Below are 22,206 nucleotides of genomic sequence, written 5' to 3'. Positions count from 1 at the left end.
TATTTCACTTCTATTCTTGCTTTTTCGTCACAATAAAATGAAATAAAAATAATCTTCACAAAAGTTACTTACAAAAACTAAAACTATGGCTATTAGAAATTACATTACCTTTACTTAAAATATATTTATTGAATAACATTAAAACAAATATGATTTGGAATAAAAATACATCAAAGGCACAGCAATACAACACATTAAATTACACACGCTATAGGTGTCACATTTGGGAAACATTAAAAATATGGGCATTGTAAATAACAGAGCTATTATTTTCAATTTAACTTTTTTTTTTTAAATAAGTTACAATGCCAATAGCTAAAACTTTCATAATGCGAGATGTATTGCATTGCAAAGCTGATCTGTAACACACCTCCTTCTTTAAAACCCATTTCTCTTCTGCTGTGCTGATCTGCTGCTCTCCTCCAACCAACACTCTAACTCCATGCTGTTTTCTTCTGCTGTGATAATCTGCTGTTCTCTTACAGACGCCTTTCTCAAAATCCCTGTTCTATTCTCCTGTGCCGATCTGCTGTTCACTTCCACCCCACCTCCTTTTTAACTCCCTGTTCTCTTCTGTGCTGATCTGCTGCTCTCTTCCACCCCACCTCCTTCTACAAATCCATGTTCATTTTTCTTCTCACAAGCTTATCTTCTGCTCTCTCTTCCAACAGCCGTCTTCTCTAGCTCCCTGTTATCTTTTCTTCTCCTCTGCTGATCTGCTGCTCTCTTACAACTGCATCCTTCTTTAAATCTATTATTTTCTCCTATGATGATCTGCTGTTCCCTTCCACCACCTCCTTCTCTAACCCTGCTGTTCTCTTCTACCATGTTGATCTGCTGTTCTTTTCCAAACAGCCTCCTTCCCTAACTCCCTGTTCTCTACTCTCATGCTGAGCTGATGTTCTCTTCCTCCCGCATCATTCTCTAACTCCATGTTCTCTTCTCCTGTGATGATCTTACTGCTATCTTCAATCCACCTCCTTCTATAACTCCCTATTCTCTTCTCCTATGCTGATCTGCTGTTCTCTTTCACCCCACCTCCTACTCTAAATCCATTTTCTCTTCTCCTGTGCTGAACTGCTAATATCTTTCACCCCACCTCCTTCTCTCAATCCCTGTTCTCTTCTCCTGTGCTAATAGGCTGTTCTCTTCCACACGCTTCCTTCCTTAACTTCATGGTCTCTTCTCCTGTGCTGATCTGCTGCTCTCTTTCACACCACCTCCTTCTTTAAATACATGTTCTCTTCACCTGTGCTAATCTGCTGCTCTCTTCCAACCCGCCTCCTTCTTTAACTTTGTTCTTTTCTCACATATTGATCTGCTGTTCTCTTCTACCCGCCTCCTTCGTTAAATCCCTGTTCTATTCTCCTGTGCTGATCTGCTGCTCTCTTCCAACCCAAATCCTTCTTTTACTCCCTTTTCTCTTCTACTGTGATGATCTGCTACTCTCTTCCACCCGCCTCTTTCTTTAGCTCCCTGTTCTGTTCTCCCATGCTGGTCTGCTGCTCTCTTCCACCCACCCACTTCTCTAACTTATTGTTCTCTTTTTCTATGCTGATCTGCTCTTCTCTTCCACCCGCATCATTCGATAAAAACTTGTTCAGTTCTCCTGTGGTGATCTTTTGGCTCTCTGACATATCCCCCTCCTTCTCTAACTCATTTTTCTCTTCTCCAGTGATAATCTGCTGTTAGCTTTCACCCACATCCTTCTCTAACTCCCTCTTCTCTTCTCCTAGGCTAATCTGTTGCTGTCTTCCAACCTGCGTCCTTCTTTAACTCCCTGTTCTATTATCTTCTCCTGTGCTGATCTGCTGCTATCCTCCAAACCACCTTATTCTTTAACTACCAGTGCTAATCTGCTCGTCTCTTCCACCCACCTCCTTATCAAACTCTCTGTTCTCTTCTCTTCTATCCTGCTAATCTGCTGCTCTTTTCCACCTTGCCTCCTTCTCAAACTACCTGTTCTCTTCTCCTGTTCTGATCTGCTGCTCTCTTCCACCCCACCTCCTTCTTTAACTACCTGTTCTCTTCTCCTGTACACACACACACACAACCACATACACACACACACACACATATATCTATCGCCCTCACTTTAGCTATCTATCTATCACCATCACTCTATCTTTCGGTTGCACTCTATCAATCTATCGCCCTCACTCTATCACCCTCACTCTATCTATCTGTCGCAGAGACTCTAGTTATCTAACTATCTATCCCCCTCATTCTATCTATCCCCCTCACTCTATCTATCGCCCTCACTTTATCTATCTATCTCTATCTATCTACCGCCCTGACTCTCTATCGATCTATCAATCTAGTTTTCCTTGGAGAAGCACCCAATGGCTGCTGCACACCTTTGTTTTCAACCACCCCGCCCCCCAATCCCTCCACAATGGCCGTCAGTATTTATGCACACCTCTTTCACTTTAAAATTCACTGTTTTTGGGTGCTTTCTTTTCACATACAGTGCGACTTGCATGGGCAAGTAGTTTTTTAGGTCTCGACTATTCTATCCCGCAGGGATAAATAGACGAGAGCATAGTAGGCAAACCAAGCTCTGAAACCACTGCGGATTTCGTACAGTCAGTCAGTAAAAATATCTTTATTCAATTTAGTTTAAAATCATACAAAGAGATAAAACATTGCAGACAAATTAAAAACTATTTACAATATCATACAAATCAGTGCATACACAAGGTTCATTACCAGGCTATATATAAAAAAACGGAATAAATTAATTTTGTACAAAGTTTAAAAGCAATGATAAAACTCATTTAGGGGGGCCCATTGCTCTGATGTATTTTCTTAGTTCTAGCTGCCGCCACCAAGAAATTTGCCATGCAGAATGTAATGCGTATGTCTCTCAGTGATTGAAGATAGAGCAGGGCTGGTCTCACCTGTGTGAAGCCAGCCTCTTTTGAAGCGGGTAACAGGTATTTTTTCCTAGGCTCTAAAAAAAACCACGAAACATAACAAAATGCATGGTATCTTGGACAGAAAAGTGAGCACAACAACAGGGGGGGGCTAGTTCTGGTTTTTCCCCAAGTTTTGAAGTTACCCAGATAAAAATGTAACAAATTAAACCTAAACTTGGTCAGGAGAAGCCTATGGAATGCCTTAGTAAAGAAACAAAGGTAAGGTGCTAGTGAAATGGGGTTGACAAGCAGATAGTGTCTCCTTACTGCCGGTTTCTGCAGTTGCCTTTCTTCGCGACCCACTCCTGCCCTACCCATGAATTGCTTCTTGATTGAGTCTATATCCTGTTTCTTGATGTCCCGGGGGGATGTGAAGAGTTCCGGTCGTCCGAGGTCTGCAAAGGACTTCATCAGGTAGGCCAACCATGGCACCCTTTTAAAGTGGTCCAAAGATATGACGTCAGCCATGATCTTATGATTAAGGGGCAGTTCTTAATTGAGACAAGTCTTTAGCCAAAAGATCAAGGGTGCCATGTTCAGCCTATCAGTGACGAAATCTAGTCCCACCTCCATATGTATGGAAAAAGTCGGAGTGGACTGTGGGACACACAGGAGGGTCCGCAGGAATCTATTTTCCGCCTTCTGAATTGGTTCCAGGTTTACATAGCCCCAAAGGGGTGCACTATATGAGGCCAATGCAACTGATTTACAATTGTAGATCTTCAAAAGTGCTTTCATCGGCCTAGCACCCAACCTGCTTGCAAAACCCATGAGAGCTGATGATGATCTAGTCACCGCCAGGCTCTTAGCTCTAACCTGGGGTCCCCAAGATCCCCTCTGATCAAAAAGGACCCCCAGATAGGGGAAAGTGGAGACTCTGGTGACAACCTCGCCTTTACCCTCAAAGGTTTTGGATTTCCCCTTACTGCTTTGGCGCCCCACAACCATTGTATGTGATTTGTTTGTGTTTATTTTTAAGTCCAGGTGGTCCATAAATGTGCCAAAGGCATCCAGAAGACGTTGCAGTCAGGCCAGTGTGAGCTATAAGCACAGTGTCATCCGCGTACAGGAGCGCAGGTATCTTAGCTGCTCCTGCACACGGAACGTCACCCTCAACATCCTCCAGGTAGCTGCCCAAGCCGTTAATGTAAATAGTAAAGAGCAGCGGGGCCAATATACAGCCCTGTCTGACCCCACGCATAGAGTTAAAACGGGGCGTACACCTTCCCTCATTTGTAACCCGCACCGAAGCAAATAGCTCTTGGTGGAGGGAGGCCATCTACTTGACCAACGCCTCGTCTATCCCCATCCCCAGGAGAGTGGTCCATAGCTTAGACCTGTTCACCAAGTTGAAGGTCGAGGAGAGGTCCATAAACGCCAGGAATAGGGACCCCCCCTTGGCCACCGTATATTTCGAGATCAACAGGTGTAAGTTGGAACATTGCTCAACAGTTCCTCTGCTCTCTCTGAACCCATATTGAATATCGGCCAGCCCCCCACAGCTTTCAACGCTATCCCTCAGTTTAACCAAAAGGACTCTGCCTAAGATCTTAACTGCAGAGTCCAAGAGGGATATGGGCCTGTAACACCCGGGATCGTCCCGCTGGCCCTTTTTAAAAATGGGGACGATGGTAGCGGTTACCCAGGTGACTGGTACAGGATTGGCGTTAACGGCGGTGAAGACATTAGCCAAGACTCCCGCCCATAACTTGGGTGAGTGTATATAAAAATCAGCCGGCACCCCGTCAGGGCCAGGCGCCTTGTTCTTAGTAGTGGCCAAAATAGCTTTCTCCACCTCAGACCTTTTAAAATGAATGGGGGCAGCATCCGGGACCACCAGGGGACATACTTGGCTAACCGTCTCACAATCTCCATACACCGTTCTAAAGTGAGCCAGCCATTTGTTGTCTGGATGACACAATCCATGGCAACCTTGGCTGAATCAGAAAAGAAGGGCTGATTGATTATATCCCAAAATTGCCTACTGTCCCTTAGGACGACGTGAAAAGAAGGTTCTCCCAGGCTTCGTGCTTGATATTGTCTTGTCTGGTCTTGACTGCTAGCTTGTATTCCCTCCTTAAGATAGCAATTTCAGCCCTTGGCCTAGGTTTTGTCTTCAAGGCTGCCATTAACAATTTATGTGCCTTTAAACAAGTGGCTATTTAACAACAAGGGGTGGTGATGGACAGAGTTTCTGAATTAAGCAGAATACTCTCACCCAGTCAAGAGATCAGGGCTAGATCCAACACCGTTTTTTAGCTCACTGCACCATCCCAGTTCAGAACCTGGCTATATGCAAATTAGTCTGTTCCTGTCCCAGTGCATGATGGGAACAGGGCAAACCAAACTACCAAGCCAATTCTTACACTGGGAAGGAAACAAGCTTCCGGGGCCCGGTTCTGGCATTTCAGCCGTCGTCGGCCTGGCTTGCTTGAATCCTGATGGTGCAATGAGCAAGGGACTCACATCTGAGTATACCCTTCCATGCTTAGGGTGGACAAAATATTTAACAACAAGGGGTGGTGATGGACAGAGTTTCTGAATTAAGCAGAATACTCTCACCCAGTCAAGAGATCAGGGCTAGATCCAACACCGTTTTTTAGCTCACTGCACCATCTCAGCTCAGAACCTGGCTATATGCAAATTAGTCTGTTCCTGTCCCAGTGCATGATGGGAACAGGGTAAACCAAACTACCAAGCCAATTCTTACACTGGGAAGGAAACAAGCTTCCGGGGACCGGTTTCTGGCATTTCAGCCGTCGTCGGCCCGGCTTGCTTGAATCCTGATGGTGCAATGAGCAAGGGACTCACATCTGAGTATACCCTTCCATGCTTAGGGTGGACAAAATATTTAACAACAAGGGGTGGTGATGGACAGAGTTTCTGAATTAAGCAGAATACTCTCACCCAGTCAAGAGATCAGGGCTAGATCCAACACCGTTTTTTAGCTCACTGCACCATCCCAGTTCAGAACCTGGCTATATGGAAATTAGTCTGTTCCTGTCCCAGTGCATGATGGGAACAGGGCAAACCAAACTACCAAGCCAATTCTTCACCAGAAAGGAGACAAGCTTCCGGGGACCGGTTTCTGGCATTTCAGCCGTCGTCTGCCCAGCTTGCTTGAATCCTGATGGTGCAGTGAGCAAGGGACTCATGTCTGAGTATACCCTGCCACACCTATAGTGGCCAAAAACGATTCAGAAAAGGGGGTGGTGATGAACAGAGTGTCTGAATTAAGCAGACCACTCTTACCCAGTCCAAGGATCAGGGCTTGATCCATCACCGTTATTTAGCTCACTGCACCATCCCAGCTCAGAACCTGGCTATATGCAAATCAGTCTGTACCTGGCCCAGTGCATCATGGGAACAGGGCAGACTAAACTACCAAGCCAATTCTTCACCAGAAAGAAGACAAGCTTCCGGGGACCGGTTTCTGGCATTTCAGCCGTCGTCGGCCCAGCTTGCTTGAATCCTGATGATGCAGTGAGCAAGGGACTCATGTCTGAGTATACCCTGCCACACCTCTCATTGCACCATCAGGATTCAAGCAAGCCGGGCCGACGACGGCTGAAATGCCAGAAACCGGTCCTCGGAAGCTTGTTTCCTTCCCAGTATAAGAATTGGCTTGGTGGTTTGGTTTGCCCTGTTCCCATCATGCACTGGGACAGGAACAGACTAATTTGCATATAGCCAGGTTCTGAGCTGGGGTGGTGCAGTGAGATAAATAACGGTGATGGATCAAGCCCTGATCTTTGGACTGGGTAAGAGTGGTCTGCTTAATTCAGACACTCTGTTCATCACCACCCCCTTTTATGAATCGTTTTTGGCCACTATAGGTGTGGCAGGGTATACTCAGACATGAGTCCCTTTCTCACTGCACCATCAGGATTCAAGCAAGCCGGGCCGACGACGGCTGAAATGCCAGAAACCGGTCCCCGGTAGCTTGTCTCCTTTCTGGTGAAGAATTGGCTTGGTAGTTTGGTCTGCCCTGTTCCCAAGATGCACTGGGCCAGGGACAGACTAATTTGCATACGGCCAAGTTCTGAGCTGGGATGGTGCAGTGAGCTAAATAACGGTGATGGATCAAGCCCTGATCTTTGGACTGGGTAAGAGTGGTCTGCTTAATTCAGACACTCTGTTCATCACCACCCCCTTTTCTGAATCGTTTGAACAAGTGGGGTCAAACCAGCGCTACTTATTACACACTCCCTTCCTGGTTTTTACCAATAGATCCTGTGAGACCTGCCCGCAGATTGTTTCAAAAGCCCCTATGATTTCGTGGTCTGGGGCATTTGGGTTTTGGCACATCGCCACATAGGCCTCGATTTTCGGGAAAACTTCAGCATAAAAGTTCTCCGGCACCACCTTTGCCCATTTAAGTCTTCTACCCTGGCGGGCTGTGCGTAATGTATATCCTAGTTTTAATGGCCCCTGAATCGGCCCCATAAAATCTCCCCAAGCGACATCAAGTGTTACAGGGTTATGGTCACTGTAATGGGAGGGAACTGTACTATAGGAACTGGCCCTGTTTAGAATACCTGGTGTTACAAAAATATAGTCAATAATTGTTCCAGGGTCCGTTCCCGTGAAAGTAGCTGTTCTTAACCCCCCTTCCAGTTCAAAAAGATTAAAATTGGCCAGAAGATCTTCCAGCTCCTCACCTGGTGCAGTATGCTCAAAGTGGGGCCCTTCGGGTCCTTCACCCCCCTCCCTATTACTTGAGCCACACATTAGCTTTCAGGGGTGGATATTAAAATCGCCCAGTAGTATGCACTCGGAGTCGAAATGCATATTTTGATTTACTGATATTAAAACAGAGTCCAATCTGGCAATATTATTGTCGCCGTTGTCCCTATTCCAGGCATTATAAAAATTAATATATAATGTCCTCCTGGAGTGGCTAACTTACTGGTGGCGGCTACAACAAAGCTGGTAAACCCATCCAACCAGAAGTCAGCGGTAGTGTCCCAGGTTTCTTGGAGGGCGATGACCTTGTGCCCAGAGACAAATCTAATCCACTCCCTATCATTTCTTTTAGAGCTGATTCCTGCCACGTTCCAGCTGAGTATCTTACACGCCCCTACCTCATTTTTATTATTTATGTGTCCTCCCTCCTCTGTCGGGCGTGTAGGACCGACTGATAGTCAGTCTATGTCCTCTAGACCCGACAGGGGGGCAAAATGATTTTTCGTGGCCAACCCGCTACCCTCCTGGACACTCTGGTGGTCACGGGGATGGCAAGTTGATGAGGTAGTTGGGCACCTCAAGGGTTGTAAGGATGTGTGTCCATGGGGCCTACCCTCTCCTTGAGGTAACCACCCACCCAACCTGCCACCCCGAGGACGTCCGGTTTGCATAGTGCGAACGGGGGTGGGTAGAAGAAACCCAGAGGGACAGGTCTCAAATGGTCCTTTAGAGATATAGCAGAGCCATCCCAGAAGAGTCTGTCTGCCAGGTTAGCCCTGCTAAAATTAATGACCACACAGTCCCCTTGAGTAGATTTCTGCTGTTTACCAATCCAGCCCACCCTCCTTGCGTTGATGATCATGTCCGCGATGTTCTCCCCGCAGCATGTGTCCGAACACCACTTGTTGGCCTTAGCCATGAGGTCCGTAGTAGATTCCACCTCGCCATCCATAAGTGGGGGAACCCCGATGAAAACAGCTACTAATGGGGATGCTTCGGTGGTAAATTAAGTTTATATTTACTAAAGGATACCTTCCTGGGGTCAGGTATACATAGCTGAATCTGCGGGCTTAGCTGCCCCTCCAAATTTGAGGGAGGTGCCTCCTTGACTAGAAGTGGTGCTTTAATAACCCTGCGCTACTCTCAGGTTGCAGCACCGCACATGGTGCCTGTACCATTCCCCCCTTACTAGACACCTTCCTACTCCCCTCACCCTCGGGACACCTCCCTTTATCATGTGGGACCAAACAAGGGGAGTGGGTGTTAGCAAGTCTTATCGATTAATACGCATTTCTTTAGAAGTCCTTCTAGACCAGTATTAAGTGTGTCCACAATGTCTTTCGCAATCCCAACGAGTAAGGGTTCAATCCTTGCGACAAAGAGTGCCTCCAGTTTATCACCAAGGGGGTCGGTTGGTGGGCTGGATGTGCTCACCCTATTGACGTTAATGTCCGTTGTTATCCCAACTGGCTGGGTGGTTAGCTGTTGCCTTGGTTTAGGCTGTCCAGCTGGTGAGGTGGGGATGAATGCCTTGGCTGTAGAGCATAGTGGAGGAGGATTGACAATTGTCACCACAGGGTCTAAGGGTAACGGGGGATTGGCATTAGGCATGATATCACCCAAATCAGTGGGAGTAGATGGAATACTAGCTGATGAAGGAGTGGTTGACAGCCCCAGTTCGTACTCAGCATTGGCAATCTCCTTCGTCAATGCGCCCACTGCCGAGGAGAGATAGGTCATGATCGATTTAGAATGTCTTGGGACCTTGGCATTTTTCCCACCCTCCTCCATATTAGACGCTTTCTTGCGCTTACCCATTTACAGCAGGCGATGTTATGGATGTGGCCCAGCCCGGCCTCCTTCGGCCCCTGACGGCCACAGACGGCCCGCCCTCTGCCCGGGCTCAGCCCGGCGACGCCCGCGCGCGGTCCGTGACGCGGAGGGAAGGGCTGCCTCTAATGTACCTCCGAGCGGAAGCCCCTGTGGTCCGACGGCGTCCCCGCGAAGCAGGGGACGCTGGGAGTTGTAGTTCTGGCTTACTGCCAGCCCCTCTCAGCGGCCGCGGATGGTCTGCGGCGGCAGGGGCAAGCAGTGGCAAATGAGGAGCCTGTGGTGTGGCGCTTGAAAGCAGCAACCCCGGTGCCGGTAAGAGCGTCTCCCCGCTCCACCGAGGGAAGGGCTGCCTCTAATGTACCTCCGGGCGGAAGCCCCTGCGGTCCGACAGCGTCCCCGCGAAGCAGGGGACGCTGGGAGTTGTAGTCCTGGCTTACTGCCGGCCCCTCTCAGTGGCCGCGGATGGTCTGCGGCGGCGGGGGCAAGCAGTGGCAAATGAGGAGCCTCTGTGGTGTGGCAACTTGAAAGCAGCAACCCCGGTGCCGGTAAGAGCGTCGGATTTCGTACAGTTCATGTGGTGCACTCGTGCGAAACGCGCGTCCACATCAAAACCATCAGCCTCGCTCCCACAGGCATCTGAAGCTTCCCCAGCGTGCGCTCGGCCTCAGGCATTCATCCCAGCGCGCGCTCGGCTTAACTGCTGTTTCACTTTCACGGTCGCGAGGCTGGGCTCTAGTTCATACTGCGGAGAGCTTCACTACAAAGGGATCCGCTCCACCGCCCCCTGCTTCACACTTCCTAGGAATGCGCACCCCGCCCCCGCAATGCCGAGAGCATTTCCCGGCCGCTTTTAATAACTTTTTTTTTTCTTTCGGCGATGTTCTTGTTTTCTTGGTTTGCCTCCAAAGCAGACCCCTCCCACCTCCAACATGCATTGAGCGGCGCCCGTCGTGCATCTTTAATTATATATTAATGGCTCCTGTGTGCTTTGATTTTACTTGGCTTACCATGGGAGCACACCCCTCTAACCTCCAACACAGCATTGAGCAGCGCTCCACGTGTGCCTTTATTTATATATTAATGGCTCCTGTGTGCTTTTATTTTTCTAGGCTTACCTTGGATGCACACCCCTCCCACCTCTGGCACAACATCGAACAGAGACATACACCTTTATTTATTTATTATTGGCACCCATATGCCACCACAGCACCACTCAGCACCACCACAGCCCCACCACAGCATCACTCACCACCACCACATTATCACTCAGCACCACCACATTATCACTCAGCACCACTCTGCACCACCACAGCACCACTCAGCACCATTCAGCACCATTCAGCACCACCACAGTATCACTCAGCACCTCCACACCATCACTCAGCACCACCACTCAGCACCACCACAGAACCACTCAGCACCACCACAGCATCACTCAGCGCCACCCCAGCATCACTCAGCGCCACTCCAGCGCCACTCCAGCATCTCTCAGCGCCACCCCAGCATCTCTCAGCACCACCCAGCCCCACCACAGCATCACTCAGCACCACCACATTATCACTCAGCACCACTCGGCACCACCACAGCACCACTCAGCACCATTCAGCACCACCACAGTATCACTCAGCACCTCCACACCATCACTCAGCACCACCACTCAGCACCACCACAGAACCACTCAGCACCACCACAGCATCACTCAGCACCACCACAGCATCACTCAGCACCACCACAGCATCACTCACCACCACCACAGCATCACTCAGCGCCACCCTAGCATCACTCAGGGGCACCACAGCATCACTCAGGGGCACCACAGCATCACTCGGGGGCACCACAGCATCACTCGGGGGCACCACAGCATCACTCAGGGGCACCACAGCATGACTCAGGGGCACCACAGCATGACTCAGGGGCACCACAGCATGACTCAGGGGCACCACAGCATGACTCAGGGGCACCACAGCATGACTCAGGGGCACCACAGCATCACTCAGGGGCACCACAGCATCACTCAGGGGCACCACAGCATCACTCAGGGGCACCACAGCATCACTCAGGGGCACCACAACATCACTATGCGCTACCACACCATCACTGAACGCCACAGCATCACTCGTCGCCACCACATCACTCAGCGCCACCCCAGCATCACTCAGCACCACCACATTATCACTCAGCACCACCACATTATCACTCGGCACCACCACATTATCACTCGGCACCACTACAGCATCACTCAGCGCCACCCCAGCATCACTCAGCGCCACCCCAGCATCACTCAGCGCCACCCCAGCATCACTCAGCGCCACCCCTGCATCTCTCAGCGCCACCCCTGCATCTCTCAGCGCCACCCCTGCATCTCTCAGCGCCACCCCTGCATCACTCAGCGCCACCCCAGCATCACTCAGCGCCACCCCAGCACCACCACAGCACCACCACATTATCACTTTGCACCACCACATTATCACTCAGCACCACAACAGCACCACTCAGCACCACCACAGCACCACTCAGCACCACCACAGCATCACTCAGCACCACCACAGCATCACTCAGCACCACCACAGCATCACTTAGCACCACCACAGCATCACTCAGCACCACCACAGCATCACTCAGCACCACCACAGCATCACTCAGCACCACCACAGCATCACTCAGCACCACCACAGCATCACTCAGCACCACCACAGCATCACTCAGCACCACCACAGCATCACCACAGCATCACTCAGCACCACCACAGCATCACTCAGCACCACCACAGCACCACCACAGCACCACTCCGCCCCACCACAGCATCAGTCAGCACCACCACAGCATCACTCAGCGCCACCCCAGCATCACTCAGCGCCACCCCAGCATCACTCAGCGCCACCCCAGCATCACTCAGCGCCACCCCAGCATCACTCAGCGCCACTCCAGCATCTCTCAGCGCCACCCCAGCATCTCTCAGCACCACCCAGCCCCACCACAGCATCACTCAGCACCACCACAGCACCACTCAGCACCACCACTGCATCACTCAGCACCACCCCAGCATCACTCAGCACCACCACGTTATCACTCAGCACCACCACGTTATCACTCAGCACCACCACGTTATCACTCAGCACCACCACGTTATCACTCAGCACCACCACGTTATCACTCAGCACCACCACAGCATTACTCAGCACCACCACAGCATCACTCAGCACCACCACAGCATCACTCAGCACCACCACAGCATCACTCAGCACCACCACAGCATCACTCAGCACCACCACAGCATCACTCAGCACCACCACAGCATCACTCAGCACCACCACAGCACCACTCAGCACAACCACAGCACCACTCAGCACAACCACAGCATCACTCAGCACAACCACAGCATCACTCAGCACAACCACAGCATCACTCAGCACAACCACAGCATCACTCAGCGCCAACCCAGCATCACTCAGCGCCACCCCAGCATCACTCAGCGCCACCCCAGCATCACTCAGCGCCACCCCAGCATCACTCAGCGCCACCCCAGCATCACTCAGCGCCACCCCAGCATCACTCAGCGCCACCCCAGCATCACTCAGCGCCACCACGTTATCACTCAGCACCACCACGTTATCACTCAGCACCACCACGTTATCACTCAGCACCACCACGTTATCACTCAGCACCACCACGTTATCACTCAGCACCACCACGTTATCACTCAGCACCACCACGTTATCACTCAGCACCACCACGTTATCACTCGGCACCACCACAGCATCACTCGGCACCACCACATTATCACTCGGCACCACCACATTATCACTCAGCACCACCACAGCACCACTCAGCACCACCACAGCACCACTCAGCACAACCACAGCATCACTCAGCACACCCACAGCATCACTCAGCGCCACCCCAGCATCACTCAGCGCCACCCCAGCATCTCTCAGCGCCACCCCAGCATCTCTCAGCGCCACCCCAGCATCTCTCAGCGCCACCCCAGCATCTCTCAGCGCCACCCCAGCATCTCTCAGCACCACTCAGCCCCACCACAGCATCACTCAGCACCACCACAGCATCACTCAGCACCACCACAGCATCACTCAGCACCGCCACGGCATCACTCAGCACCACCACAGCATCACTCAGCACCACCCCAGCATCACTCAGCACCACCCCAGCATCACTCAGCACCACCCCAGCATCACTCAGCACCACCCCAGCATCACTCAGCGCCACCCCAGCATCTCTCAGCGCCACCCCAGCATCTCTCAGCGCCACCCCAGCATCTCTCAGCGCCACCCCAGCATCTCTCAGCGCCACCCCAGCATCTCCCAGCGCCACCCCAGCATCTCTCAGCACCACTCAGCCCCACCCCAGCATCACTCAGCACCACCCCAGCATCACTCAGCACCACCCCAGCATCTCTCAGCGCCACCCCAGCATCTCTCAGCGCCACCCCAGCATCTCTCAGCGCCACCCCAGCATCTCTCAGCGCCACCCCAGCATCTCTCAGCGCCACCCCAGCATCTCTCAGCGCCACCCCAGCATCTCCCAGCGCCACCCCAGCATCTCTCAGCACCACTCAGCCCCACCACAGCATCACTCAGCACCACTCAGCACCACCACAGCATCACTCAGCACCACCCCAGCATCACTCAGCACCACCCCAGCATCACTCAGCACCACCCCAGCATCACTCAGCACCACCCCAGCATCACTCAGCACCACCCCAGCATCACTCAGCACCACCACAGCAACACCACATTATCACTCAGCACCACCACATTATCACTCAGCACCACCACATTATCACTCAGCACCACCACTCAGCACAACCACAGCACCACTCAGCACCACCACAGCACCACTCAGCACAACCACAGCATCACTCAGCACACCCACAGCATCACTCAGCACACCCACAGCATCACTCAGCACACCCACAGCATCTCTCAGCGCCACCCCAGCATCTCTCAGCGCCACCCCAGCATCTCTCAGCGCCACCCCAGCATCTCTCAGCGCCACCCCAGCATCTCTCAGCACCACTCAGCCCCACCACAGCATCACTCAGCACCACCACAGCATCACTCAGCACCGCCACGGCATCACTCAGCACCGCCACGGCATCACTCAGCACCACCACAGCATCACTCAGCACCACCACAGCATCACTCAGCACCACCCCAGCATCACTCAGCACCACCCCAGCATCACTCAGCACCACCCCAGCATCACTCAGCACCACCCCAGCATCACTCAGCACCACCCCAGCATCACTCAGCACCACCCCAGCATCACTCAGCACCACCCCAGCATCACTCAGCACCACCCCAGCATCACTCAGCACCACCCCAGCATCACTCAGCACCACCACAGCATCACTCAGCACCACCACAGCATCACCACATTATCACTCAGCACCACCACATTATCACTCAGCACCACCACTCAGCACAACCACAGCACCACTCAGCACCACCACAGCATCACTCTGCACCACCACAGCATCACTCTGCACCACCACAGCATCACTCGGGGCCTCCACAGCATCACTCGGGGCCTCCACAGCATCACTCGGGGCCTCCACAGCATCACTCGGGGCCTCCACAGCATCACTCGGGGCCTCCACAGCATCACTCGGGCCTCCACAGCATCACTCGGGGCCTCCACAGCATCACTCGGGGCCTCCACAGCATCACTCGGGCCTCCACAGCATCACTCGGGGCCTCCACAGCATCACTCGGGGCCTCCACAGCATCACTCGGGGCCTCCACAGCATCACTCGGGGCCTCCACAGCATCACTCGGGGCCTCCACAGCATCACTCGGGGCCTCCACAGCATCACTCGGGGCCTCCACAGCATCACTCGGGGCCTCCACAGCATCACTCGGGACCTCCACAGCATCACTCGGGGCCTCCACAGCATCACTCGGGGCCTCCACAGCATCACTCGGGGCCTCACAGCATCACTCGGGGCCTCCACAGCATCACTCGGGGCCTCCACAGCATCACTCGGGGCCTCCACAGCATCACTCGGGGCCTCCACAGCATCACTCGGGGCCTCCACAGCATCACTCGGGGCCTCCACAGCATCACTCGGGGCCTCCACAGCATCACTCGGGGCCTCCACAGCATCACTCGGGGCCTCCACAGCATCACTCGGGGCCTCCACAGCATCACTCGGGCCTCCACAGCATCACTCGGGGCCTCCACAGCATCACTCGGGGCCTCCACAGCATCACTCGGGGCCTCCACAGCATCACTCGGGGCCTCCACAGCATCACTCGGGGCCTCCACAGCATCACTCGGGGCCTCCACAGCATCACTCGGGGCCTCCACAGCATCACTCGGGGCCTCCACAGCATCACTCGGGGCCTCCACAGCATCACTCGGGGCCTCCACAGCATCACTCGGGGCCTCCACAGCATCACTCGGGGCCTCCACAGCATCACTCGGGGCCTCCACAGCATCACTCGGGGCCTCCACAGCATCACTCGGGGCCTCCACAGCATCACTCGGGGCCTCACAGCATCACTATGCGCTACCACAGCATCCCTGAATGCCACAGCATCACTCGCCGCCACCACAACATCACTCCGTGCCATCACAGCATCAATCTGTGCAACCATTCAACGACAACTGGTTCAAATATGTTCTCTCAATGTTTCAAGCTTTATTACAAATGTCACAAAAAGATGTTAATATTTCACTTCTGTTCTTGGATTTTCGTCACAATAAAATACACTGAACATAAACTTCACAAAAGTTATTTACAAAACCTTAAGCTATTGCCATTATAAATTACAATCACTTTTATTTCTAAGTCGCGTAAATACAAAACATGTTGCATTACAAATGCTATAGGTGTCACATTTGCGAAGGTTATAACTATTGGCATTGTAAATGACAAAGCTATTAATTTAGCTATTTTCCAGGAACCGGTCCTCGGAAGCTTGTTTCCGGTCCAGGAAAGACATGGCTTGGCAGTTCGGGCTGGACTGTTCCCATGAGGCACAGGGTCAGACTGATTTGCATATAGCCATGTCGAAACTGAGGTGGCAGAGTGGGCTAAAGAACGGTGATGGATTAAACCCAGATCTTTTGACTGGGTATGAGTGTTTGATTGATTCAGATGCTCCGTCCATCACCACGCCCCTTTGTACCGCTATTTTCAAAACCAACACATAAATTAAAAAATTGTCATTTACAAGACCAATAGCTCAAACTTTCCTAATGCGAGACCTATTGCATTGCAAATGCTTGTTTGGTTTGAATTGGTCCCGCGCCATAGACAGCAGGCATTGAAGACATGAGGGGGAGAGCAGTCAGCTTTGCCAGCATACGCCAACCAGCTCTGGTGCGCTGTTCTCTGCCACTCACGCTGCCTATGTCTGCTCCCTGCAGCTGATAGCACTTCCACAGACCGCCCATCTGCAACCCTCCTTGTTTTATTTTAATGGACCTGCGTCATAGATAGCAGGCAAGGGAACTGTACAGAGAAGAGCAGAGCAGCTTTCCATATTCAAAACAGAATCTGAACAGCAACCCACAATTTTAATTAACAGACTTTTATCTTAATTAAGGTTCACTAAAATTAAATCACTTGGGCGAACGCTGTCATGGTGAGTTTAATTTTTTCTTTCCATCAGAGCTGTCTGCACTATCCTGTTTGAATGTAATCTGAGGAGAGTGTGTCATTTCGCCTTTAAAATAATGGGGCCTGGTAGGAGCGGCTACATGTTTTCTTAAGACCTGAATACCCGAGTGCCAATCATTGCGCTCCCACATGATAACATTATGTGACCTTGGACCACCCACTTTACTCCTCGTTTAGGCTTGCATACAAACCAACATTTGTAGGGCTTGCAAACAAACTAAACTCAGTAATAGTTTCCGCGTATACAAAAAACGGAATGCCTATATTTGCGCTCTTTAATATATATATTATATGGCCCTTACTATAAATCTCCGCGTGGGCTCAACATCCCATGATTCTGGGCAAATCTCTTAATCTCCTCAAGCAAGATTTCTAAACGAGTTTTGTGTGTACTTAAAATAAGGGAGTTTTAAGTCTCCCTGCAGAATGTAAGGAAGTGCTGTTCATGATGCAAATGTAATGCATTTGCAACAGATCATAAGGCAGGACCGGGGCATCGGATCTCTTGGCTCTCCTTGTCAACTTCTTCAGCTGCACACTGTTTATTTATTTACTTTTTAAAACGAAGCCAGCCACTTTTTGGTTCGAGCATCAGCGCGCATGCGCTGTCTGCAAGACCTGGTGTCATCAATAATACCACTCTACTTCCTCCAGCTACTCACCATTGGTCAGACTCTTGCGTCACTCTTCTTTAATGCCTCATAATTGGTACAGCTTGCGATACATCCATTCCCTTGTTCAGCAGAGGATCACCGGCCAAGTACGGTATTGTTACCTTTGCAATGCTTTTCTATTCCCTTTAAAAGAACTACTTTTTTCCGCCTGGTGCTGCTTTTCACCTTGTTTATTTAGCATCATTTTTCAAATGGACTTGTTCATTTATAAATATTTTTTAGGCATGGGGAGATTAAGTAATTTGCCGGCAATCTCAGAATGTTTGAGGCTCCCACCTGACTCTAACGTAGTTCTCCAGCTTCTTAGTCGTCCGCTTTGGCCATTGTGCCACATCCTCACTAACTCTCCAAACAAGCATTTGCAATGCAATAGGTCTCGCATATGCAAGAGTTTGAGTTATTAACACTGTAAATGACAATGCCTTTTATTTAAGTTTTAACCCCTTCGCTGGGGGGAGGGGGGCGCGCACAGTGCCCGCATGCTCAGGCGCTTCCGTGCTCATGACGAGCTGAGCTCGTCACAGGTGCACCGGCTCCTGTGGAACAATCGGCATAGCAGGGGAATTCTCGTCTCGTCTTGAGCACCGGAGCGCTGTGGCTCATGACGAGGTCATGAGCATGGGAGGGGTTAAAAACCAAAGCGTAAATAAAAGGCATTGTCATTTACAATGACAATAGCTCAAACTTGCGTAAATTCAAGATCTATTGCATTGAAAATGCTTGTTCTATACTGGAACTGGCAATTTTTCTTTTCTTTAAGCAGTATAGGCTTACATGTCTTAAACCGCAAAATATTATTTGTTAAAACCTTGCAGAGACTAACTTAAGGTGCCATGTGGCAGCTAGGCATCGAAATCAACCCCAGAGCACTGACAGTATTCGGCTATACACCTGGTCCTCCCCCTGTATTCATTAGTAAAGCCATTTGTCGTGATTTTTTTTACGGTCAAATGTTTTGCCAAGCTTCACTAAGGCCAAAGAAAGCTACACAGTATTTTATGGAACCATTCTCTTTATTGTACAGATTCTTGCTTTGTACACATAGGAGCGCCTACAACCCTGAGGCCTGTAGCAACGTCATAAAATGTCAGTATACACAGCTATATGCCTACAACCCAGGGGCTGGCAATGCTTTGCGGATAATCTGAAAAAGAGCAAAATAACTCCAACTAACATTGGAAGAAAACACCCTCTCCCTTCCTCTCCCCCTCCTCCGCACCAGTACTAATTTATCCCAGCCAGATGGACAGGGCTCCCTATTCCTATTGGCGTGTAGGGGTTGATCTCCACCCGGGTAGGGCACAATGCTCTCCTTCTCAGGAAGGGAGGAGTCGTAAAATTTGTATATATTGGGGGCATGTGGTCTCCCAAAATTTGTTCAACAAAATCTGAATGAATGAGGACCAGTAAGCGTAATTCTCCTCCTTGTGATCTGCTACAATTGACATGTGCTCCATTGCTAATGTTAACCATAGCTTATGCAGCCATGTCCCGTGGTCAGGAACAGTCAGTGTGCCCCACCTGGCTAAGATTGTTTGTCGCGCAGCCAACAGCGAAAGGGCCATCTGACGCCCCCTTAGGGAGCGTAGGGGAAATGTCAGAGGGTTCGACAGTCCCAGGAGTGTGTACGCTCTGAAACACGGCATTGTAGTATTAAAAGCTCTGTCTATGTCATCCAAGACCGAGTCCCAGAAGCATTCCAACTTGGGGCAGTACCTTAGTAAATGGATCAGAGAGCCTGTCTGTCCGTATCTCTTCAACACCTTTCGGATCGACTCTTGTCCCAGCAGTGGATGCGTGCAGGGAAGATATACCAATATGATAGTACTTTATACGCTGATTCTGTCCCTGCTGTGCTGTGTGGTGGCTCTAAAGTGTATGTCCTCCCATTCTTTGTCAGAGAGAGCGCGCCGTAGTTCCTCCTCCCACTGCCATTGACCCTTGAAACGTCCATCCTCCTTACCCCTTGTCAGCATCGCAAAGCGCTCCGATATGAGTTGCTTGTCGTCCTGCTTGCAACCGTCAATTTCCTCAAAGCCACTGCCTGGTGTGTTGACGCTGTGACCCAGTGGCGTATTTGAGGTATTAAAAAGCGTCAGCTTGGGGGAGTTCGTATTCCTGTTTTAGTTGGTCAAAGGGGTCACTCCTTAGGTGTCATATAGAGATCATATGCGCTTGCAGCCCTGCTCTTGCCACCTATCAAATACCTCCAAGTTGGATCCCGGAGGAAAGTTGGGATTCCCTGTGATTGGGGTCATCGTAGAGGGAAACGTCGTCAGATTCTTGGCGTACGCCATTCTGTCCCACACTCTTATCGCGGAGGACGTTACTGGAGAGGAGTACAACCCCCACGCCCTGTGTTTACGCGGGAGCCTGGTCTCTCTTCAAATGTTTACTCCCATGACAGTTTGATCCACAAAAGACCAATGTTTCTCCGATAATGGCTGGTTCCATTCCACTATATAGCAGAGATGTGCCGCTTGTAGCTACGTGTGAACCAGAGGTCGTCCCGTTTAGGCCGTGCCATATGTGCGAGAGAGATGCCTGCCCAGATAAATCTATTAATGGCAAGTTGCAATGAGCGGAGTACCTTCGGGGGGTGGAGTTAAAGATAGGGTTTGAAAGGTGTGCAGAATACGTGGTAGGACCATCATCTTGACTGCTGCTACTTGACCGAACCAGGTAAGTCCCAGCGGGCTACAGCAGTTTAGGGCTTGCGTCATTTGAGGCCAGGTTCTTAAGTATGGTGGGGGCAAGCACAATGGAGAAATTATGGCAAACTTAGAGTTAGCATCTTCTACCTTATGGCGGAAGGCATCCGCCACTGTGTTGCAGAAGGACTGACTAAAGTTGTTAGCGGTCTTATAGGTAACTGAAGTCCTTTTTTTACCTAGCAAATAGCTCCTTGGATGAGTTGGCAGCGGAATTTATTTTATCAAGAACTTCTAATTAGCTTAGCCGTTTTTTATTAGTCTTTTTCCAAGAGGGAGTAATCTACTCTTCATTTTCTACTGCAATTCCGTTTGGCCAGTCATCTGAGACCCAGGAGCGCGCTTTTATGTTTTTTAATTCTAACATTCTTTACTGGAACTTTCTTTATGCAGCTTCGTCAATCCCTGTAGTATACTGTTGAGCAGCTATGTCTGAATACCTGGCAAAGGTAGGACGTGAGTCCGCTAAGAGTGAAGTGAACTCCTCGGTTTGAATTTGATCAGCCGCGGTCCGTCCATTGGGGCGTAGGGGCGTAGCCCTACCAGCCACCATGGACCCGCATCGCGGTCACCGACCGCAATCCTAGTATCTGACTTTTAAATACAGCCGCCGGCGGGAATTGCGCAGGAGGGGTGGCCTGCTGCAGCTTGAGTGACAGTCCACACTCAGGCTGCAGCAGACTGTAGTGCGCAGTGACCGTCCCGCTGGGGAACTTACAGTGCGCATGCTTGGGAAAGTTGGCAACTTTCGCAAGCATGCGCACTGTAAGTTCCCCAGCGGGACCCAGGGGTGCTTGTTTGGTGGCACAGCCCAGGTTTCCAAAGGGCGACAGTGCGAGCAGCAAATGTGCCCCCTAGCCAATCCTGGCGCTGCATGCATCATTGGATGTCGCGCGTGGTGGGGGTGGGACATCCTGTCAAGGAAGAGCTCTGCCTCTGTCGCGGTCGGCGTCTCATTCATGTGCTCCAGAGACGCATGGTATTTAAACAGGTAAGTTGTCAACTTCACCACCTCCTCCTGCTTCAGCGTATAGTAAATGACAGGTGTTAATATATTTCCTATTTTTAACCTGCCAGGATGACCAAATGTGTGTCGGAATTGTCTGTTACCTTCCTAGACTCTGGCCGATGATTAACACTTCCATTTCCTGTCGCCGTATCCTTCAAACCAGGACAGATGAGTGCCATAAAATAGTATGCCCCCCCACCACCACCCCCGGCCAGCACTACATGCAAAGATCACAGAAGGCGCCAAGTGCTCAACGGATTTATCCGCATTTTCGTTGGGCTTTTGCTAACAATAACTCACCCATCAGCACGTAAAAGGTTCTGCATTACTCGGCTGCGAAGAGAAAAATTATTTTGGATAAAAAAAAGATAGCTACCTGGAGTGTTTTTTGCTTCATAATATATATATGATCCATGTTGTGTCCCAATATTTATCTAGAAGCAAAGACATGTCAACAGCATTGAGCATTTAGTGTTTGTAAATTCGAATTCAACAGTTTGGAATAACGGTGCTGGTTCTGTCGCTCACATTGCTGTTGTGGTTTGAACTGTCAGCTCTCTTTTGCACTCAGTGTGGCAGCGCCGGGTTTGTGGCATCATCATGGTTTTCACTCGGGTTGTTTTGCTGTGACCTGTGGTGGTAAATGCGATGCCTGGTGCACTGCACTGGCCCAGGGCTGCTCCCTGGGGATGAACCGGAGGCTCTTCCCAGACCTCAGGTTTCTTCGTGT

At 50.7% G+C, this 22,206-nt stretch overlaps 1 protein-coding gene across 3 annotated transcripts in view; it reads left to right on the top strand.

The window, feature by feature from the left end:
- LOC147685008 (uncharacterized) overlaps positions 1-22,206 on the top strand; it is a 2,279,237-nt gene that overhangs the window by 296,016 nt on the left and 1,961,015 nt on the right. The gene's annotated exons all lie outside the window — the stretch shown is intronic.

Source organism: Lissotriton vulgaris, chromosome 10, assembly GCF_964263255.1.
Source record: "Lissotriton vulgaris chromosome 10, aLisVul1.2, whole genome shotgun sequence".
NCBI lineage: Eukaryota > Metazoa > Chordata > Amphibia > Caudata > Salamandridae > Lissotriton > Lissotriton vulgaris.
The sequence above is the reverse complement of the archived record's forward strand: the minus strand, read 5'-3'. Positions and strand labels throughout refer to the sequence as shown.